The 24,874-nt window shown below is 36.0% G+C and overlaps 1 long non-coding RNA gene across 2 annotated transcripts; it reads right to left on the bottom strand.

The window, feature by feature from the left end:
* Nucleotides 1–277: 277 nt before the first annotated feature.
* LOC142171395 (uncharacterized) lies at nt 278–16,664 on the bottom strand. 2 transcript variants are annotated; one of them, XR_012700954.1, is made up of 5 exons: nt 16,444–16,664; nt 16,305–16,362; nt 13,456–13,524; nt 10,345–10,425; nt 278–516 (listed from the first exon to the last, which is right to left on the bottom strand). It is a non-coding gene; the product is annotated as an uncharacterized LOC142171395 (long non-coding RNA). The 2 variants fall into 2 exon arrangements; XR_012700955.1 differs by lacking the exon at nt 13,456–13,524.
* Nucleotides 16,665–24,874: the final 8,210 nt, after the last annotated feature.

Raw genomic sequence — 24,874 nt, 5'->3', positions numbered from 1 at the left:
GATCAAGAGTAAAAAGAAAGAGTGACAATCCTAAATGCCCTGTAGCCTCCTACTTATAAGTATGGTGCACGACACACCTATAAACAAGACTCTACTAGACACGTCTTGTAGACTCCATAGGACAGAACTGCTCTGATACCACGTTTGTCACGACCCACGCCGATGGGCCACGACGGGCACCCGGTACCTTACTCAGCCGATTACCAACGTAACGTATATTTCGTATTACATCATCATATACACGTGACATACGGGCCTAATAGGCCAACATCATCATTCATAAAATCAAAACATAGGCCGAAAAGGCCGTACAATCTTTCACGTACATGATATATGTATACAAGCCTCTAAGAGTACATAAATATTATAAAGGTTGGGACAGGGCCCTACCATACTAATTAGTACATGTCCTAATCATACTGACCACATAACCAACTTCGGAACAAATGAAGTGCACCAACATCTTCCGCTGAGCTGATCGCCTACTTGGAGGACTCTCGACCTGTCTATCGATACCTGCGGGCATGAAACGCAGTGTCCCCAGGCAAAAGGGACGTCAGTACAAATAATGTACCGAGTATGTAAGGAATGAAAATCAGTAAATAATAGACATGAGAGAAACATGGAGTAAAAGACTCGACATGTACGTCTGCATAACTCTGTGAATCATTTCATTTTTATAATGTCATGCATTTGCGTATAAATGTCATACCATGCATTGGTATATACGTTCATAACATCATCAAGCCTCTGAGGGCATCCCATCATATCATTTCGGCCACTGTGGGCAAATCATCAACGTATACCAGCTGACCTGCGTATATAACGCCATAATCTTTTCCCATATCCCATATACATATAATATACATATATACACGTATATAACGCCATCTGGTCATGGGTCAATGTATATGTATAAATGCATAAGAAATATGTTAATAATATTTTCTCGGAATGTCATAAAAATAATATGCCTTAAGAAATACGTTAATAAGATTTTCTTGGAATGTCATAAAAATAATATGCATGTTAGATAAATTTTATCAAGTACGTATTTTTCTGAGACCCATGAACAGATGATAAAATAATATGACACGTGGGGAATCAAGAACATAAGCATCTCTAATATTTCTATGAATAGAGTCATGTATGGAAATTGTGCATTTTGTCATTTTGTTTGTGTCATATGGATCATGCCAAAAGAAATAAGGGATAGCCTTAACATACCTGAACCGATTCTCTTAGAATTTGCAATTCACGCTTTAAAGAATCAACAACCAATGTTATCTAATTTTGGTATGGACTTATTTTGCTCTTTGAAGAACTCATGACCAGCCACTTTCTATAAGAGATTCCATTGATTTGTAACGTACACATGAATGGCTTCTCACATTTAGAAAGAACTCACGTTCGTAATAAGAGATTGATTTGTACACATAATTGATTTGAAATAAGAGATTCCATTGATTTGTAATGTACACACAAATGTCAACTCACATTTAGAAAGAACTCACGTTCGTAATAAGAGATTGATTTGTAAGAACTCACATTTAGAAACTCACAATAAGATAGCATCTTTTGTCTTACTAATTGTAAAAAGTCTTTAGTGGGTGTGGCCCACTTAGTTGATGTGTAAGCCACTTAATCCTCTAAATTTGCCACCTATGTAAGACTTAATAGTCACTTTAAGAGTGACAGGGGATGCTGCCACGTTTTTGTGGAGTTAAGCCATCAAAATCATTAATTATTCAAAGATTTTAATTAATCTCCCACTAAAAATTATTAATTACCCAATTATCCACATAATTAAGAATTATCTCAACTTACTTAAAATACTACTCACTTTTAACTTACCTTGTATACTTTACTATCATGGTCATGTAGTACCTTATATGGCACTAGTCCATAAATACCGGGTATTATAACTCAGATCGTATTTTATCCCAAATTGTCAATTTTTGACGAAACTCATTTTTCTCGATTCGCTTATCCTCTCACCGTCATGAATTTACTTATCACTTGCTTGAAATAACATAATACTTATAACCTCAAAAATAATCTCATCCTTGAGCTTACGTCGATTAACTTACGACGAAACTTTAATGTCCAAATATTTGGGATATAACATCTCATTTTCGAGCTTATATCAATTTACTTATAGCGTACTTTCACGTACTAAAATATGGGGTGTAACTTATAAATTATTTTAAGACTCTTATAAGTCATCAGGAAAACCATAGCTTCAGTTCATGAATACATGAGGGATTAGGTCATAGTGGTTATATTTACAAATTAGAGCATAGTGATTTCAATGGAACGATGGATTGAGTTCATATTTGTTTGATGATTAGATCATACTTGGACTATTTCCCAAGGAAGAGCATGATATAGATATAGAGCATTTGAGACATGATTAGTGTAATTTGACATTCGATAATTCAATCATTTGTGATGATTTAGCACAATAAGGATGAGAGCTTGGTCAAATCGCGCTTAGAATTCATTAGGAACTCACAGAACCCGATTCTAGAAGAAGAGTTTAGCAAACATACCTCGTTTGAGCTTTAGTTAAGGTTACTACAATGTTCCAATACTCCTAGAAATCTCAATCTATAGGAAGATGATAAAATTGAATCATAATTAGGAAGATTCTCATGATGTAAGTCTCTTGAGAATTTCGTCAAATTCCTACTATGCAAAAATCGATTACAAGTCTCTATAATGGTAGTCCCTCTATTACATCCCGTACTTTTATACGTTGGATTTGTCATAAGATAATTGACATAAGTTCAAGAACAAGATTATTTTTGAGCTTATAAATATGCTATTTATAACAAGTGATAAGTAAAGTCGTAAACGTGAGAGGGTAAACGAGTTGAAGAAATTGCGGTTGGTCGAAGTTTGATATTTTGGGATAAAATACGGTCCAAGACATAATACCTTATATTTATAGACTAGTAATATACCACATGACCATGATAGTAAGGTATATGAAGTATATTAGTATTAAGTGGATTGAGATCAAGGAATTAATTATGTGTATAATTGAATAAATGGGAAATTATAGTTGAAGACAAATTAAATTGAATTATTGAATAATTGGTATAGTGGATAACATTCCACATGTCACATGGTGGCAGCGACATTAGTGACTAATCTACACCCATAAGTGGTGGTGGCCCTATTAAACTCAATGTCTCAAGAGAGAAGCTAAGGAGGACATGTGTAAATAGAAAAAGGTTACAATTATGTCTCTTATTTCACTTGATTTGAGAATGAAATTGAAGAATAGATAGGTTCAACATGGTGTAGAAGCAAGGAACGTTAATTTGAGATGATTTTCAGCAACATGAGCTCAAAATTTCATGAAAGCAAAGTGTAATCTTTCTCAAAGACAATATACGGGTTTTGCGCACTGCCTCCATCTCGTTGTTCCATTTTGGCGCGTTGGTTAATTCCGTCTTTCTTCGATGTGAAGTAAGGTAGAATATGAGTATTTCATGGCAAATAAGGTAAGAATTTTCCTCTCCTTGGTATATTTAAATTCGTCTAGGTCATGGCTAAATTGTGAGACAAGAATTATGGAATTAATAACGGAAGATCGTATTTTGACGTTGTTGTTGTATTGACTATTCGGTAATTTTTAAAGTTTTATTGTGGCTGGAAATTATTGGAGTAACTTGAGTATACAGTTGGCATAGTCATTGATATGTGTTTTGAAGGAAACAAAAGATTAGAGAAGTGTGGTTGATAATCGTAGCCGATCTTTTTGCTCGTTGTATCATTATTTGGGTTGTAAAACTTGTTATAGGAATTGCTAGTTAAGTTGTTGTATTACCCTGCCTATGGAAGGCTTGAGGTAATGATAAGAACATGGGAAATACTATCCATTTTGTTGTAGGGGAAATACTATCCATGCGATTAAGAGAATTGTTCATATGGTTGATAATAGTATTATTCTTGTTATCGTATAGATTGTGAAGCGGATTCGAGTTGAGCTCTTCAGCTAGTTGGTTAAGACCAAGTATGTTAAGGCTATCCCTTTTTTTCTTTTGGCATTATTCATATGATACAAACAAAACGAGCAAACGCGCAACTTTCACAAATGACACTATTCTTAGAAGTACTGGGGGTTCCTATGTTCTTGATTCCCTATGTGTCATATTATTCTATCAACTGTTCATGGGTCTCAGAAAATACGTAAGTTCATAAAAGTTTATTTCATGATATTAATCAAAGGCACAATGATCTTATGACATTCCAAGAGATCTTATTGACTTGCTTCATTATGCATGCATTCATTTATACATGTACATTGACCCATGACCAGATGGCGTTATATACGCATATATTATATGTATATGGGGTATGGGGAAAGGTTATGACGTTATATACGCACCACCACCTGATCAGCTGGTATACATTGATGATTTCGCCCACAGTGGTCGAGATCATATAATGGGATGCCCTCAGAGGCTTGATGATATTATGTACACATATACCTATGCATTATAAGACATTTATACGCATATGCATGACATTATAAATATTAAATGATTCACAGAGATATTCAGACTTACATGTTAAGTCTTTTACTCCATGTTCCTCTCATGTCTTTTATTTACTGATTTTCATTCCTTACATACTCGGTACATTATTTGTACTGACGTCCCTTTTGCCTTGAGATGCTGCGTTTCATGCCCGCAGGTCCTGATATAGAGGTTGGCAGTCCTCCTAGTATACTATCAGCTCAACGGAAGGTGTTGGTGCACTCCACTATCTCTGGACTTGCCTATTTGGTCAGTATGCTTTTAACATGTATTGATCGGTATGGCGGGGCCCTGTCCCGACCTTTATGATGTTTATGTACTCTTAGAGGCTTGTAGACATATGCCATATATATGGATACTTGTATGGCCTTGTCGGGCAATGTTTTGAGTTTATAAATGATCATGTCGGCCATATAGGCCCGTATGTCACATGTATAAGTTTCTAAATCATGTTGGGCCATCCTATGTCGAGTATTCCCTCGTATTTTATTCTAGTTATCTCATGACAACCTTTCCTGCTCATTTACTTATGATAATATGATACAAAAGATACGTTACGTTGCTATTCGGTTGAGTAAGGCAATGGGTGCCCGTCACGGCCCATTGGTTTGGGTCGTGACAAAAGTACTATCAGAGCAGCTCTGTCATAGGGAGTCTAAAAGCCGTGTCTAGAAGAGTCTTGTTTATGGGTGTGTTATGCACCACACTTATAAGCAGGAGGCTACAGGGCATTTAGGACTGTCACTCTTTCTTCTTACTCTAGATTGTGTGGTAGAGCTCAGTTGTAAGAATTTAAACTCCTGACTTCTATTTTATTCGTAATACAACGATATCTACATCCAGAAAGACATTTGGTAAGAGATGTTATTGTGGAAGAGTTGAGTCAGAGGAACTCAATTTTGCATAATGCTTATGATGAGTAAATATGAGGTCTTCAGCAGATCATGTGTGTACTAAGATGTGTAAGCTTCTTGATAAGGATCCCTAAGGCATGAATATCTATCCATCCATATGGAAAAAAGCTATAAGAGAGTCTGAAGGTAGATACAAGTTTCAACAAGTAAAAGAAGCAAGGTGAAGAAGGGTACGAGGTTCTCAGTTAGTGAAGATTACTAGTATTTACAATTATGGCAGAGAAATATAAGCTTTATGAGTTACCTTCAACAGTAATAGAGGTATGTACAATTGGCCACCCTCATCTTAGTTATGCCCTATTGGAGCTAACATATATTGTTTAAGAGAAGGATGGGATATCATGATCCAGTTGGGGTTAAAGTAACCCAAAATGGTGGATGAATTGTTTGCGTTAGTTGATATTTCCGAAGGATATTGCAAATGTGCTAATAGATCTCCTTGTGAGATACCTAGATGGTGCACTCTAGGATAGTATAACTCAGATATAAATACTAGAATGTTCGGAAAATTCAAAAAATAGGCAGGGGAAATCCTAGAAGGCATAAATATTTACCTTAGTATGGCTCCCGTCCCCAGTAAATAGAGAATGCTAGGTGTCCTGAAGAGCTAGTGAGATGAAGCAAGGGGAGTTAAAAGTGAAAGAATGTTTTGTTGAAGTTTTCAGAATAAAGTGATAGACAGAAATATTAGCAGGAGAATAAGAAGAGAGTAAATGAAGTATTATGAGTAAGCTGTGATATTTGGGTGATAAAGGTAAATCAAAATATGACACGATGACAAAGTCTATAGTCAAGTTAAGGAAAGACAAAAGGAGACATGCCTTGAAATAATAAAAGAGTATAAGCCATAAAGTCATATCCTCATTTCAAGAAATAAGTTAGTGATTCCAACGTGATTACCAGAAGGAAAAGTTAGACCTCGGAGTAATAGAAATTAGTATGGGCTGGAGAACAAGATAAACTGAACATGAATTAGGGACCGAATGATTTGATAATAGTCAGCGTCATGAGAATTTCAGAGATCGCGTTTCGGTGATAATAATATGGACAACAGAAGAGTAACTTTAAAGGTCATTCAGGAAGAGGCTTCCCTAAAGCGAGTACTGTGAGCAAAGTTAAGCTTAAGGGACTAAGTGTGCCAGTTACACTAGGTGTCACCCTCATACGTAAGAAATTCAGTTATCCCTGGTATAGAAACGGTTACCACAAGGCTAGTAAGAGTCCATGAAGATGTGAAAAGATGCCAAAGATGAAGAGGTAACTCTGGAATAGTAAAGGAAGAATATGGTAGAATGGCGAAAGGAATGAGATTGCATTTATTCAGATCCTACAAATATGAAACGACTCCAGAACATTATGCAAGCATGATGTCGGGGAGAGGCAGTAAGGGTTCCGCACCAAACGATATTGATAAATAAGTAGGAATGAGCACTTGATACATAAGGAGCCAAGAAGAGAGGTAAGTTAAGACAAAGGACATAACCCAGGAGGGGTTACGCAGAATATAGAAATGAAAATGGACAAACGAGTAGTCTGTAGTGGATTTAGGAAGAGCCTAGTTATGGATAGACAAGAGGTCATAGACAAATCAGCAGATCATGCAAGAAAAACGTAGTGAACCCCAACATAGTGAATTAAGTCTCGCAGATATGACATCATGATACTTGAGAAATATTCAAATAGGAGTTGGGTAGTTAAAGGTACCGTGTAGGTGCTACGGAAATAAAAGAAAGTTCCACTGGGGAAGTAGTCAAAATTTAAGTTCAGAAGCAACCCTACAAGTACAAAAATGTAGAGGTAAGTAACTAAGGATAATTATAGGCGAGGAAGAACATCAAAAATTCCGTCGAGTATACGATGTAATAATCCTGCACCTTTAGAAGAGTCAGAGGAGTAAGGCCCCGTAAAAGAAATTTCTAATGATTTAAGTTTTTAAAAGTGCGCCAACGGTATTTGGGAATAACGTATTTGAGTATTAAAGGAGACTTATGGGATAGAGATACATCATGATGAATTGATAATGTATGTTGAAGGTGTGTTGGAACATACTAAGGAGTTTTGGAAATGGCTAGAACTTGTGCGGAATAAGTTGGACACATTAAATGGAAAGGATGTTTCAATTGGCACAAGACCAAACTTCAAATGAATATAACTCCCTCACTATAATGACTTAGGTGGTGATATACCTATCAAATTAAAGCCCTTTGAATATAGTTTCCAACGCATCAAACCATTCATCATTTAGATATGTATGCAGACAGTTATGTCCATTTTACTAGACTTGTGTCATATGCATGCCCAGATGCGCGGCCGCGCATATTTGAGAGTTTCTGCCTCAGGTGCGCGGCCGCGCATGTAGGAACCCATTAAATACCCCCAAGACCGGGTAAAGAGAGATATAAGTCATTTCTTTGAGCTAGGGCTTGTATATCAAGGGGAATCCGCCCAACACCTCCCTCCCATGAACCAAGGTAATTTTTTGGAATAATTTTGAGTTGATTACTACTCTTAAACACTTGTATTAACAAGGATTAATCTTGAAGATCCATAGATTTCCATTTAAATTTCCAAATTGGTCAAGAATACTACAAGTTGGGATTTTCATGAGTCTCACTACAAGAGGTATGTCTACCATCTCTAAGTAATCTCTGGGGATTATTTATGTATGGAATATGTGCTATAACTTAGGGTGTGGTGATTGGAAGCCATAAGTTCCCAATTTAAATACATAAACATTGTAGAGACTGAAAGGTGATTATTTGATATAATTTTGTTGGTTGGGTGTGGATGGATGGTCATGTATATGATGTTGGAAGTTAAGAATTGTTTAAGAATAATGGTGGGATACATTTATACACATATGCATGACATTGTAAATATTAATGATTTACAGAGTTGTTCAGACTTACATGTTGAGTCTTTTACTCCATGTTTCTCTCATGTCTATTATTTACTGATTTTCATTCCTTACATACTCGGTATATTATTTGTACTAACGTCCCTTTTGCCTGGGAACGCTGTATTTCATAACCGCAGGTCCCGATAGACAGGTAGAGAGTCCTCCAAATAGGTTATCAGCTCAGCGGAAGATGTTGGTGCGCTCCATTTGCTTCGTAGTTGCTTGTTTGGTCAGTATGATTTGGACGTGTATTGATTGGTATGGAGGGGCTATGTCCCAACATTTATAATAAATATGTATTCTTATAGGCTTGTAGAAAGATGTCATGTACGTGGATACCTATATGGCCTTGTCGGCCTATGTTTTAAGTATATAATGGATCACATTGGCGTTATAGGCACGTATGTCACAGGTATGAGTTTCTATATTAGGTGGTCGTTCTACGTCGGGTATTCTCTCAGGTTTACTCTATTTATCTCATGATGCCCCTTCTGGCCCACTTACCTATGATGATGTAATAAGAAAGATACGTTACATTAGTACTCGGTTGAGTAAGGTACCGGGTGCCCGTCACGGCCCATCGGTTTGGGTCGTGACACCCTGTTTCACCATTAAATATGACTTCACATTTGGCTAACCTTTGAGCATTCTCTCCAAGTATTTCCATAGCCATGGGTGATATATCACCTACCCATTTTCCAGAAAACTCTCTCATGCTATTCATCCTCTCCATACACTTGATTCTAATTTCCTCTAACATAGTAATGATAGATTTGTGTCTAGTTGCCAATATCCAACTATTGAATATCTCACACATATTGTTCTCCACTACATCACACTTACTACCTTTTGCATATCAGACATGACTATCAGCCCTTCTCCTTCAGATTTTGTCAAGTTCAGATCATGCTTGAGATATCTGATAAACCAAGACCATGTATCCTTTGATTCCTTTTCAACTACTGCCCAAGCCACAGGGTACATTTGATTATTTCCATCCTTGGAAATGTAGGAAAGTAGTTCACCTTTACATGTTCCCTTTAGAAATGCACCATTAAAGCTAATTATGTTTCCGCACCCTTCTAACTATCCAGTTTCTAATGCTTCAAGACAGACATAAATGCCCATAAACACCTCCTTGCTAGGTTCTTCATTCTTAGATGTCCTTATCACTATAGTAGTTCCAGGATTAGTAGACTTTAGCATTTCTGCATAATCATGAAGCCTAGAAAATTCTTTCTTGTAATCACTCATATTCTCCTTCATAACTATCATTTTTGCTTTTCTACAGGAAGTTTTACTCACATACAGACCAAATACTTTCCTAATTAAGGCTTGAATTTGATGAAGCTTAATTTGAGGCTCACTAATTATTCTGTCTTTGAAGTTCTTTTCAATCCATGGTGGTTTACACTTCTTGTTCCTTGTCTTCTTGAAGCATTTGTGGACAGGGTAGTATGTAATCACCCTAAAATTTCTGGTGCTACCTTCCATGCTGCCAAGAATATGCCATGGACAACCTTTCTTTGTGCAGTTTGCCCTAACCCTTTCCCTCTCATTAGGTTTCAACTTAAGGTTCACACCTTTTTTAATAGAATAGGCCTGCAATGCCTCCCTAAACTGTACAACATTCTCAAAAACTGTTGGGAGGTGACATATCAGCCCTAGCATTTAACCCACTGTCATGCCCATGTGTTTGTATAGTGGGGTCTAGTTCAGTTATGTCCTCAATAAGAATAGGATTACTAATTTTATGGATAATGCAAACATCAATAAATTCACCACTTTTTAATGTATTAAGAAACTGTTACACATCAGCATCTTTTTTAAAATGTAATAACCACCCCTTTTGTTAACTTTGCATCCAAACAAATCAAATTCTAAAAATCATAAGTCCCTAGCAAACTTGTAAAACAACATAATATGCAGCTCATCAACATCAACTGTAGCAAATTGAGGATAAGGTAGTCCATTTACATACCTTAGGTCAGGGTCCGATACAAAATTACCACTGTGGTGGATTTGTAGGTTAACTAGGCTTGAGGCCATTTTCTTCTCATACCTGCAAAGTAACAAAAACTAACAGTGTTACTAATGACTATTTGTTGTCAAAAGTTGTACTTTTATACAACTCCATAAACAAATCAACAAAAAGACAGATTTTTAAATAAAAAAGCTTCCAAGATTTCTTTTTCGTCCCCACAATACCCTATAATATTCAAAAATACTCGGGTGGACTACTAACAAGAAGGAAACCCAACAAACTTCACAAAAAATGCATAAACCTAAGATATAATTCTGCTTTGACAAAACAAAAACAAAAAACTAAACGGAATAACCAAATATGCCATTACATGCATGACACTACATTAAAAAAGGTTTTCACTCCAACACGTAACGAAACACAGCAAAAGCCCCATATATTGAGGAAAAATAAACAGCAATTATGACCTAACCCAGCCTTCCCCTAAAAACACTAAACAGAGCAAAAGCCCCATATATTGAGGGAAATGAAGATCAATAAATACAAAATATGAAGAACAAGTGAAGAAACTTACCTCACAAACTTCGATATCAATTGCGATGATGAAAATCCTGGCAACGATGACGGAGAAGAGAGGAGAGACTCACTGGTGTTCGATACTTTCTAAGCCATAACTACGCGGGTAAAATGAGGGAAAAATTTGGGTTTGGGGGGTAAATAATCCTTTCCCGTTTTATTTTCCTATGTGGCCATAATAAGTGACTTGGAGCCTACGTGGTCTAATTTAATTGACGTGGCGTCCAACGTGTAGACGTTTGTATTACATACACTGGCAACCTCTTGTCATAGGCGTTTATTATTCACGATTTGAATGAGTGTAAGTGTTCAATTGGCAAAATTCTAAGTTTGGGGACCGACATGATAAAGTGGAACAAGTACAGGAGTCATTTAGGCCATTCTGCCCTATTATTTTAAAAGTTTTAATTTCAAAAATAGGATTTTTTTTAATCATTTTATATCCATTTTTATTTATTTGTAATTAATTTTTGTGTATTTTAAAATCTTGGCCCAAAGTGAGGTGAAAATTAGATTTAAAATAGCCCAAAATACCAGACCCACTCTTTTGGCACATCTGAAGCCCAAACCAAATGACCCATACCCGTTGACCTGCCTATGACCCGTATCCGCCCATCTCCATCATTATAATTACAGCCATTGATCTTGAGAGATCAACGACTCACAATAGACCACTTTATTCCCTATTTTCTCCACCTAGCCACCCTCAAATCCTCTCATCTCTGGAAACCTAACCCTAACCGCCTAGGCTAAACCCAGAATAATATGGAGGTCTTCCATATTTCCTTCCCTTTTTTTGTGTTCATAGTGATTCTTTCTAGTTTTCTTGACATTATTCATTTTGTACTGAGTTATTTAAGGAAGCCAATATTTGGGAGGTTCGTTTGGTAGACACTCAAAAACGAGGTTGTATGGGTTCGATTCAATGGAGTTCTTGGATATTTTTGACCTGGGTTTGACATGAGGGGTTTATATAATGTTAGATTCTTCTTTATTCTGTGGTTTAATTGACGTTTTTCCTTTCTTGACCTAGGTAAATCGAACATTATATAAACCCCTCCATAATTCCCCTAAGACAGACTTTAATCACTCTCTCTTACTCGCACTTGTTCGATTGATTCTTGGACGGGTGAAAGCCAAGGCCACTGTGATATTGCTAAACAATCTCCTCCGGTGTAAGAACTGCTCGAAGCCCTTTTGAGGCTCTTGTAAACTCTGAAGCACCGAGGACTTGGGGTTTTCACTGTCCTCCTTCAATTAGTGCTACTGAGCCACTGCTGAAATTCTAAGTTTCTCACTCTTTTGTTTGTTTATCTTTGCAACTGGTTAGTGCAATTGACTCATACAGCCTTAATTGTTGTTTCTCTACGTGTTTATGTTATGTATATTCTGTGTGCCAATATTGTCTAAATTCCTATCAAGATAGACGAGCATGACTTAGGTTATCATGTTATTTGTGAACTCCAATATTATACTATTGTGTATGTTTACTATTATTTCATTGTCAAAATATTGTCTAGAGGATCTTGGCCTATTAATATTGAGTTCTCTCAAATCTATTGATTCTGGAGTGATCTTTGTCACATGTAGATGTACTCACCATATGTAGCTAACCTGCAGAAATTCCCTAACTTCTGGGAAATTAAGTGAATATGCTAATTGACTTGTTATCCTGATTGAACTGCATTCACAAATTGTTTGCCCTGAATTTCCATTCTAATATTCCCAGTACGGACTTTTGTTTGGCCATAGGATCAGTTTCGACCATGTTTTACATTAGATTTTCATGTTAAGTCCTCTATGTATGAATTGCTATTTATTATCTACCCAGAACTAGCTTTTGACCATACTTTTACCAGCCTAACCTCGGTTGAGTAGTGATGAGGTCAGGTCAATGCCTTACTGGTATATAATAAATAAGCAAGAGAGTATAACAATATAGTAAGAGACTGGAATTTAAACAAGGAAAATATAGCAAAGTAGCAACGCAGAAGACAGGGATAAACAGCAGAGGATCTCCCGACATACCGTCTCATAGTCAAAAAATAAAAGTGCAAGGAGATCTCCAAAGGTACAGCCTCGTAGTCGCAAAAGTAAATATGCAGAAAGAACTCCCAAGGAACCGCCTCGTAGTCTCAAAAGTAAATATGCAGGGAGGGATCTCCCGGGATACCGTCCCGTAGTCCCAAAGTAAATATGCAACTCAAACAAGTGAATATAACAGTTACATCAAGAAACCTATAATTTAGACTAAGTACAAGTCAAGAAAGAAGCGGGATTTACTAAACATGCTACATAGAGTTTAAATAGGCAATTAGGACATGTAGACATGCTATTCTAGGTTAACAGGATAACTACACATGCTAGTATGCTCAGATAAGATGAAAACAGGCTATTACTCGGTAAAAATTAGATTTTTCCCCAAATAGACCGTGTACGCACTCGTCACCTCGCATACACGGCGCTCACATATCCTAACAATACCAAATCCTAAGGGGATTTCCCCCATACTAGGTTAGGCAAGCCACTCACCTCGAACCAAGCTCAATCAACCGGTAATAATGCCTTTTCCACGAATATCCGGCTCCGAATGGCCCAAATCTAGCCAAAATCAATTACATACCATAAATACAACTTTAAGAAATCAATCTAATTAATAAAATCAAAGCTAAAGCAAGAAATTAGAAAATCGCCCCAAAACGTTTCCCCGGGCCCACGTCTCGGAATTGGGTAAAAGTCACAAAATATGAACACCCATTCACTCATGAGTTCACTTATACCAAAATTACTCAAATCCGATACCAAAAACTCGATTAAAATCCCAAAATTCGGCCTAAGAACTTTTCTCAACATTTCCCCAAATATTCAATCCCAAATCCGAAATTAAATGGAGAAGAAAACTATAGATTAATGGAATACAACCAAAAATGAGTTAGGAATCATTACCCCAAAGATTCCTCTGAAAATCACTCGAAGAATTGCCAAATCCCGAGCTCTCAAGTTCAAAAATGAAGAATGAAATCAAACCCTCGCACTTAGCCCTTTTTCTGCCAGAGATCTCGCTTCTGCGGGCCTTCAACCGCTCCTGCGGTACCTCTCCTGCGGAAATACCATCGCAGGTGCGAAAATCACTTAAGGGGAATTGGGTCCGCATCTGCGAACAAGGGCCGCATCTGCGGGCCCGCACCTGCGCTCCTCTTCCGCTTCTGCGTGTCCACTTCTGCGGATCTATCACCGCACCTGTAGACCCATCTTGACAGGGCCAAAGCCGCTTCTGCGGCTCCGTGGCCTCTTCTGCGGTGCCGCACTTGTGGCCCAAAGTGCGCAAGTGCGATTACACCTGGTGCAAAAGCTTCAGCAGTTGCATAAGTCCCAAACTCAATTCGTTAAGCATTTGAAACATACCTGAGGCCCTCGAGACCTCAACCAAACATACCAACCAGTCCTAAAACACCATACGGACTTAGTCGAGCCCTCAAACCACATCAAACAACGCTAAAATCATAGATCATCCTCAGATTCAAACTTAAAGAACTTGAAACTTCCAAATTCGACAACCGATGCCGATTCAAACTTAAAGAAGGACTATGTACCAGGTTTAATTTAAGCAAAATGTTTTACCCACAGAAAGACGGACATGTCGAGCGAACGATTCAGACCTTGAAGGATATGTTACGAGCTTGTGTGTTATATTTTAAGGGGAATGGAGATGATCATTTACATTTGATAAAGTTTGTATATAACAATAGTTATTAGACAATTATTCATATGGTTCCATTTTAGGTCCTATATGGGAGACATTGTCATTTACCAGTAGAGTTATTTGAAACTAATGAGACACAATTCATAAGAGCAGAAATAATTTAAGATGTATTGAAGAAGGTGAAGATTATTCTAGAATGATTCAAAACAGCCCAGAGCCTCTAGAAGTCTTGCTTAAATGTAAGGCATCGTGACCTCGAGCTTAAAGAAGGTGATTTTATGTATTTGAAATTCTCAGCATGAAGGGCATCATGCTTTTTAGTAGAAAAGGAAAACTTATCCCCCGATATATTGGATCTTATTGGATTCTTGAAAGGGTTAGGCTCGTGGCATATCAACTAGCTCTACCACCAGAGTTGTCATCCATGCATCAAGTATTTCATTATCAATATTGAAGCCATTTTCATGACCCTAGTCAAGTCATCAATAGATAAGCGATTGAAGTTGATGATACACTGTCCTACGAGGAGGTTCCTATAGCGATAGTGGATAGATAAATTTGTAAGCTTCAAAATAAAGATACTGGTTCGGTAATAATTATATGGAGTAACCATTCAACTGAAAAAGCTACTTGGGAATCCGAGTGAGACATGAGGATAAAATAATCATACATATTTGAGTATTCAGGTACAGTCAAGCTTCAATACCGTATCTTGTTGCTCTAAGTGATATTCATGCTTACATATTTTATGAATGAGCAGAGTGCTCATAAAGTTGTGTCCTACTCCTCAATCCTAGGAATGACCAAAATCCGACATTCGAGGATGAATGTCATATAAGGGGATGAGAATGTAAGGCATTGTAGTATTCTATAACTAATTTGGAAAGCTGTAAAGGTGTGTAGTATCAAAAGTTTATATTTCAAAGGTTGTAGAGATGTTTAATAGAGGGAGAAAGTAGTTTAGCATAAATTAAAATTGTTTAAGGGATAAAATTAACTTTAGTGGCACATACCTTAACTTTAAACGATTATATCTCATAATTTATAATAAATTGAGCTACGAGCCACATGCCAAATTAAATCTCTTTACGTCTAGTTTTCAAAATTTTAAACCGTTTATCATTTCGACATTCCCACAAGAAGTTATAACCTTTTTACTAAATGATAGCAGAACGGCAAATTGAGTAGAGGCCAAATGTGCCGAAAATTCCAAATTATTTCACATGATTTTCCCAAACGTGACGATTTCCAATAAGAGAAAAAGGAGTGATCTAAAGGTCAAGCTCAACCATGTCACATGGATCCCCCAACAATGTCACATGGATTTTTCAACAGGGGCAGATCTAGGAATTAAAGTGTATGGGTTCCTACCACAACTTCAAGTCAATATATCACAATAACCGAACTAAGGAACAAGTATCAATATTCAACGTATATTTACAAAATAACAAAATTTATTTTTGAAAAAATAAACTCTCGAAGTTGACAAGGCCCTTTTTCAATGTAATGTCTTCTCACTCGATCACGTAGATTATGAGGATATTCTGAGATTTGTTTTCTTTTACCAGGATCAGGTTCAAGAACATATTATCTTTGTTTGACAATTGGGAAGAATTGACATTATTATTAACCACTGGACATGAAGGAGAGCTTAGTGAAGGAGAGCTAGAAGTAGAACCTGAAGAGGTTTGCGGCTTGAATAATCCCTTGATCATCTTGATTCTTACTAAAATATCCTACAAACCATAAGAAACAAATTAAATATTGTATAAGAGGAAAATAATTAAAAAGGAGGAGGAGGAGGGAGATCGAAATACATGTTGCAATGGAGTGGCAGTAAGTGAAGAAGTTAAAACCATCACAAAATTTTTAACTTTGAGTGGCAGCCTAAAGATTAAAACCAGCGCATTGAAGGACTGCAAAATTTTAAAACACTAACTTTTCTTTGAAAATTTGAATTGGGATTTGGGTGAAAGTAAAGTTAAGGCTTTAAAGCTGTAACTCACACGGAAAAGTAATGCATGCTGATGAGATTCGATCTTACATAGTGGGTTACAGAAAAATCAATTTGGGTTCCACAACTTACCATTGAACCAGCTAAACATTGTGTAACTGGGTTCCCATATAAATTTTATTATACATTTAATAGATTCCGTAATACAAATACAGAGTCTAGGCAAAAACTACTGGGTTCCCGAGAACCTATACCTATAGTTGTAGATCCGCCCCTGTTCCCTAACCATGTCACACGGGTTTCAAACCGTGTCACACGGTTGCCCCAACCTATAAAGGCCCAAGAACGGGAGTTTCCTATTTTAAACATCTTAAAGTGTTAGATATTGTTCTATTCAAAGAGATACTGACCCAGATCATTCCCCAACGCCCAAGTTGAGTTTTTAACATGAAGTTGGATTATTACTTTTCAACAGAGATTCTAATAAGACTTTATCTTGAAATTATTAGATCATGTTCAAGAACTCAAAAGGTGAAGAATCAAAATTTCTTCGAGAAGGTAATTCCCGTTAATTATATTATTAAAGTTAGAATTTTTATGACATATTATGACTGTAGAATGCATGGCTGATGGAGTTTAAGGATATGAGTAATCACAAGCTGAAAATGGCTAAATAAGACGTTGATGGAGGAATTGGGTTGAATGGTTTGTGGTTAAAGGGTTTGACGGGTTAAATTGTAGATTTCGAAGAGTTGACTACGCGAGGTTGGTTACTTGAGATTTGTTTCTTAAGTCAAGGGCTAGATTAGACTGCACATATTATTATTTGTTTCACTTTTCAATAAACTACATATAATTGTGAACTCTTATGACATAAAATAATGCAGTTACTTGCTTATATGAATTTTTTTGCTTTTGTGCAATTACTTGTATTACTCAAACCTTCAATTTAGATTTAGATTAATGTGATCATATTCGAAAGAGAAAAGTACCCAACCTCCACGAACATGAATAACACAATGGCCAGGCTACCTCATGCTTGCAGGTGCTAATGCGTTCAGATGGGTTCAACTTGATTGGGTGCACTCGATGACCTTGTTATGGGTTGAGTGGAGTGAACACAATTAGAGGTCCCAAAGAAGCTAGTAGACCTCGTGTGCATTCCTAGGGCCATTACGTGTAAATCTTTTTTTTTCTTCAAAAAAGTAACTCTTTAAAAATACAACTCGACTCTCAGCCTTAATTTCATATATCAGCTTCACATTTAATTTTCTGTTTCAGGTTTCATTTATCAACTTTAAATTTAGTGTTTCAGAATCACTTTTCGTTTACAGATTATTTAATGTGTATTTTGTAGATTACCTGCTCTATTTGCTGCATTTTATGTATTTTAATATAATTCGGGTTAGTCTTGTCTCGACTTAGGAGGTTATGAATGAGACTTTATGGATATCTTTTAGTGGTACTTATCTCGTTTAGGCATGCCACGTCTTGTGACAGGCGTTGAGTTTTCAAGTGACGAGACTCGTGGCGAGGAGTGGATTTAGTTGATCCAGTTAGTGAGTCGTTGATTCTTTTCAGCGGTGTTGATGCATGCCCTTTTAGATATTTAGTTGTCGTTGCTTTCACTTCTTGAAATTGATGTTTAGTTTAGACATTTAGCTAGTCAGCTTAGGATTCACTCAATGAGTTAGTACAGGTTGGTTGTCAATCACGTCCCACTTCAGTCTCGGGTGTAACAAACCACCAAACTAATGGTTGTTATTATTTTGCATTTACTTAGTTATAATAGGGTCCGTTCAAGGGGTTAGGTAGATTGAGTGCCATCACGTCCACCCATGTTCCGGGACGTGACAACTTGAGAGCAAAATCATAGAAGAAAGGTATCTATTTTTACCTAATTATTTGTTTCTTCCACAAACTATTATTATTCATTTTGTTCAAAAGAATGGTAATATAAATTAAATATGATAGCCAATGTGTATAATTATTATTGTGACTCTATAGCAATTCCTTTATTTTTTCAAAAGTAGTTCATAACTTTTATCGTTGTAATTTTTACAAAAAAATGAGTTAACGATATATGAATGCTCGCCGATCACATTGCTCCAGGTAAATTATCTTAGGGAAATATTATATAAATTGAAGCTAAACTATAAATTCTGTATTTTCTATATTTTTCATTGGAATATATTTCTAACACGGCTGAGACTGACAGTACGTGTTAACATGACTAGTTGTGATAAAAGAAATTAAGTCCAAGCACTATCCTAATGTTGTAACCGACAAAAAGGGACAACCAAATGTCATAGTCAACTTACTTATATAATTCGTATAACTATGTGAACACGGTTCAATTAAATTGTAAAAAAAACAATATACTCCATTATCCTTACGAGCCTAGTACAAAAGGCCATAGATAAAATCTTGAATTGAATATTAGTGCATCTACTGTTTGTGAATAAGTTGGAAGTCATCATGTGATTTGTTAAATATCTTTTTGAAAAAGCAGCCAACAGCATCTGGATTTCATCGTTGTTAGATTACTGTCAACGTATGACCACAAGAATTGGTCCTATTATTGTCAAGCAATTTTGGAGAATAAAATTATGCCAGATAAGGTATATTACATATAGAGTGCTAAATCATGGGCAGTGGTTGTTTGAGGTATGCCCCCTTTGGAGCTTTTTTTTTTTTTTGGGTTGGGGGGGGGGGGCGGGGGGTGGCGCATAAAATAATTGTTTTGCTTATCTTCTTGCTTATAACCAAGAAAGTTTGAAATATAGTACTAATGCTAATCAACTTTTTTCGGAGTGCTTGTACTGGTAAGTAATTTATATGTTATTTATCACCAACTCCTAAGTTGTTCTCTTGCAATGAAAGCCAAAATCATAATGTTTTAATAAAGGGAACGTTCGTAGATGAAGGAAAAACTAAGTTACGTGTTTAATCTATTATTCAAATCAGAGACGGATGGTTCTGAATTTGTCACCAAATTAATTTAAAGTTATGGGTTATGAATTTGACTCTAAATTCATAGGTCGTTTTAGTTAGTAATTTCGCAATGAAATATTTATATATATTTAATAAAATTTGTAATATAACTACATATTCTAAGCAAAAATTTCTTGAATTCAACCAACCGTAACCTAATATTGTTGCTCTTTAAATATGGGTTCCAACTATTTCCTGTTATTTTTGCGTCGTTTTGTTTGATAGAGCATTTCATGACTCAAATGCATCATACAAAAAATATAGATTTAATTTGTTGATTGTTGAGTAACCATCTTAAAGTTTAGTTTTTTCTTTTAATTAGAGGTTGATCTGGAAATTTGGTGCCCAAAAAAAGGAATAATCAGCCATCGCAATCGTTGATTGCAAGTTAGTATTTTTGGTTAAAAATTAAAAGTCAATAATTTTTACTATTAATGAGGAAATAATAATTTTAGTTGTCACATCAGAATAAATAAAATAGATATTTGCTTTTCTTGGTATAATGGATGACCGCACAAAGTTGTAGTTTTCTCTTCTTCCACACACGTCTTTTAGGTACAACATGAATGATTCATGTATGTTAACATTCAAAGAAACCTTCACTAAACATCATTATTACTTTTTAAAAAGCATCCAAAGTTAGATTAACATTTTTTAATACAGATGTAATGGGGTATAGGTAATAGGGAGTGTTGGACGGCCTAATTTAATTGATTAAACATGCGATTGCATGAGCGCAGTCAATTTCATATATCAAATGAGACAAATTTAAAATGGTCAAAACTTTAATCGTATAAGATTATAATTTTCATTATTATAAGGGTAAATGCAATATAAGAGTGAGTTGATCTAGTGGTGAGCACCCTCACTTTCAACTAAGAAGTTTTGAGTTCGAGTCACTCCAAGAGTAAGGTGGGTAGTTCTTGAAGGAAGGGAGCCGAGGGTCTATCGGAAACAGTCTCTTTATCCTAGGGTAGGGGAAGGTCTATCGGAAACAGTCTCTTTACCCTAGGGTAGGGGTAAGGTCTGCGTACACACTACCCTCCTCAGACCCCACTAGTAAAATTATTCTGGGTTATTGTTGTTGTTATAAGGCTAAATGCATTCAGATCACACATATTAACAATTAAAATTAAAATCAAAATCGATAGACGTAATATTAATTATGAATTACGTGCTAAATAATCAATATGTATGATTGAAGCTAACTTTCTTTTTATTATTAAAATTTTTTAAGTGGTCCCTTGAATACAAACAAACAAAAAAAAAAGTTCTTTTGTAGCACCCAAGGGTATGACGCAATTAATAAAATGGGTAAAAAATCATAGAAGACCAGGACTTAAATATCATTAGAGAAAAATGTTAGGTGATATTTTTCTACTATCTAAACTTTTTATGTTAGAGTTACACAATGCTGATGTTGACGGAAGATAATTAGTACTCGATAGGTTATTAAATGTGCACCAAGATTATTATAATTAAATCAAATAGAAGTTGTTTAGTGAAATTTAAGTGAATTGCGAATAGTAGGTAGCTCAACTTCAATCTCTGATTAGAGTTAGCTAAATCATGCTTATCTCGTTTTCCTTTTCAAACAAAACTTTGTCAAGGTTATCCATAATGCCTACAAAATGTTGATGATAATGATGTAGGCTACAACGATAAGTTGGAAGCATTTATTTTGCCTTTACGTTTTACATTGTTGGTACATATGTCATGAAAATGACATTTGAGAAATGGTTGTTTAGTGATCAATTTCATGCATTCAACTTCTGGTTCATACTTTCAATTTCATTGCTCATCATTTCTTTACTCTCGAACCACCCATGTCATAAAAATAATAATATTAAGAAAGGGGAAAATGATTAATATAACTTGGAAAAGATATTTTAATACAAAGTGTTCTTATTTTCTACCATAGAAGTTGTTTGAGCGTTTATAGACATAAAATTTGAATATTAACTAACTTTAACCTCTGAAAAAACTTGAGTACATATCTCCAAATTAGAGAGAAATAAATATGTGAGTGATTATCTTTAAATTTCGTTAACGTAATCAATGAGTCACTTGTGTGAAAAAAGAAATCGATTTATGCAATCAAAGGTTGTCAATCAATTATATCGATCGAAAACATTCGCTATGTTTATCTTTCAAACAATATCATGTGTTAATTTAATATATGGAGTACTTATCTTAATTAATTTTGGTCAAGGAAAAGTACAATTTTGGGAATACGATCATCATTATATTACCGCCTTATTTTCTGGTCAATGTGTGGCATCCAATGCGATGGCCATTTCCCTTGGACTGAATAATAATTACCTTATACCTTCATGTTAGTTGTGTCTTGAATTTTATGAATTCTAGTTAAATTATATTATTTTAGTATTTTTAGGAAACTCATAATGTCGGTAGGTTTGAGAAATCAATTGTTTTAATAGATTTGAAAAAGAAAAACATATTGTTCTTGTAGGATTTGAAAAACTATTCTTTTATAGGTTTAGGATTACTTAGTATATATATATATATATATATATATATATATATATATATATATATATATATATGGGAAAATGGTTACCGTGCTATTGTAGGTAGGGTTCTCCATACTGTGCTATTCTTTTCAATCATAGTGGAAAACTCTCTTTACTTCTTCCCTCAGGACTAGGTTTAGACGAGCCTCGTTAAATCTTTATATTATTTTTTCTTCTATATTTATTTTGTGTGTAATTATGTGCTAGGTAATCCACGATCTCAGCAATAATTGATATCAAAATCAGGAGGGCTTCTACACGCAATCTAAGATTAAGATGTCTTCGTCATTGTCAATAAATTACGAATTAGAGAAATTCGATGGGAGATCTAATTTTATTCTATGGAAGATTAGGATGAAATCATCCCTAGGTCACAAAGGTTATGGAAGGTAATTGGTGAGAATTTTTCTGAAGAGATGTACGACTTAGAGAAGGCAACCTGAAGGAGAGGACTTTGAGTGCGATCTTCATGAGCGTTACAAATAGTGTTCTTTGAAAAATTGCTAAAGAAACTTCTACAACAATTGTATGAAAGAATCTAGAAGATCTGTATTCTAAGAAATTGCTAGTAAATCGCCTCTACTTAAAAAAAAGATTGCATTATCTCCGTATGAACGAAGATACACCTGTTAAAACTCACCTTGATGAGTTTAATTCAATTATAATGGACTTGAAGAACATAGATATCAAAATTGAGAGTGGGGATTAGGCCTTGATTGCATTATATTCTTTATCACCATTTTACGATACTTTTACTGATACGTCAGTATTTTACTTAATGATATTAGTAATGCACTAAAATCCAAAGAGTTAAAAAAAAGCTTTTCAGAAAGCAGAACTGAGGGTGAAGGTCTTGTGAGCAGAGAAAAAATACAATAAAAAGACTTTAATAGGAAAAAGTCTAATGCGAGATCGAAGTCACAGAAAAGAAGTAGAGCTGATATGAGAGGTGAAGCAGGTCACTATAGGAGATATTATCTAAAGCTAAAAGGGAAAAGAGGGAAGTAGAAAGTATATAATACTGCAAATATTATTGACACATATAGATTTGCTTTGCAACTTAAAATCGAATGAACGGACTGTCTACTTGAGAGAAGATAATTCATTATTGGTAGAAGGGATAGGTAACATTAAATTGAGAATGTTCGATGGAATTATCATAAACATCGAATGTTGGCGTGTTTCTCAAATGAAGAGGAATTTAATGTCTCTTTTGACTTTGGATTATCAAGGGTTTAAGTTCGACTTGATCATATGAGTGATAAGGGATTATTTTTGCTGAGCAAATAGAATTTGCTGGATAGGTACAAAAGTCAAGCTTTGAATATTTTTTAGCATTGTGTATTTGGTAAGGAGACAAGGGTGAAATTCATCAAGAACGCAAAGCACAAGATGTTACACCTCATGTTTCGTACGTGAAAATACGTCATAAGTAAATTGATGGAAACTCAAAAATGAGATGTTACATCCCGCATTTTCATATGTTAAAATTTCGTCGTAAGTTAATCTACTTAAGTTCGGGAATGAGATTATTTTGATATTATAAGCATTATGCTATTTCAAACAAGTGATGAGTAAATTCGTAAAGATGAGAAGATAAGCATATCAAAGAAAATGAATTTCGTCAAAATTTGATATTTTGAGATAAAATACGGTCCAAGCTACAATACCCCGTATTTATGGACTAGTGTCATACAATGTACCACATGAACATGATAGTAAGATGTATGATGTAATGACTCGGCCGGTCATTTAGAACGTATTAACCCCGATCCTCTATTTACTGCATTCCCCGTATCTGTTTCTGCTTATGTGACTTGCCGGGAGGTCTTATTTTAGTTTTGGAGTATTTTGGGACACTTAGTTCCTAAAACGGAAGCTTAAGTCTTAGGATTGTTACCGTAGTCAAAATAGTATGAAGACGACCGCAGAATGGAATTTTGTTGGTTCCGTTAGCTCCGTTGGGTGATTTTGGTATTAGGAGCGTATTCAGACTGTGAATTTGAGGTCTGTAGCTAATTTATGCTTGAAATGGCGAAAGTCGAGTTTTTAGAAAGTTTGACAGGGGGGTGGGCTTTTTGATATCGGGGTCGAATTCCGATTCCATAAGTTAGAGTAGGTCCGTAATGTTGAATATGACTTGTGTGCAAATTTTGAGGTCAATCAGACGTGGTTTGGTAGGTTTTGACATCGTTTGTGGAATTCAGAAGTTTAGAAGTTCTTAGGGTTGAATCCGGGCGTAATTTGGTGTTTTGATATTGATTTGAGTGATCCGAAGGTTCGACTAAGTTTGTATGAGGTTATAGGATATGTTAGTATGTTTGGTTGTGGTCCGGAGGGCCTCAGAGTGATTCCAGGTGGTTAACGGAAAGATTTGAGTTGATGAAATGCAGCTGAAGCTGCTGGTTCTGGTGTCTTCCACACCTGCGGAGTGGGAGCGGCAGGTGCGAGCCCGCAAGAGCGACTGAGGAGTCGCAGATGCGGCCATAGGGGAGCTGGGTAGGAACCGCAGGTGCGAATGTATTCCCGTACCTGCGTGAGTCGCAGATGCGGGCAGGCGGGTGTAGGTGCGAGTTTTGACTGCAGAAGCGAGAGAGTTTCTGCACCTGCGTAAGGCGCAGATGCGACCTTGAGGCCGCAAGAGCGAAGTGAGGATTTTAAGTGAAATCCGCACCTGCGATGGAATTTTCGCAGTTGCGGCGTCGCAGAAGCGATCACTGGACCGCAGGTGCGGTATTGCTGGGCAGAAAAGCACTAGCTCGAGGT

This window comes from Nicotiana tabacum, chromosome 17 (assembly GCF_000715075.1).
Source record: "Nicotiana tabacum cultivar K326 chromosome 17, ASM71507v2, whole genome shotgun sequence".
Lineage (NCBI taxonomy): Eukaryota > Viridiplantae > Streptophyta > Magnoliopsida > Solanales > Solanaceae > Nicotiana > Nicotiana tabacum.
The sequence above is the reverse complement of the archived record's forward strand: the minus strand, read 5'-3'. Positions and strand labels throughout refer to the sequence as shown.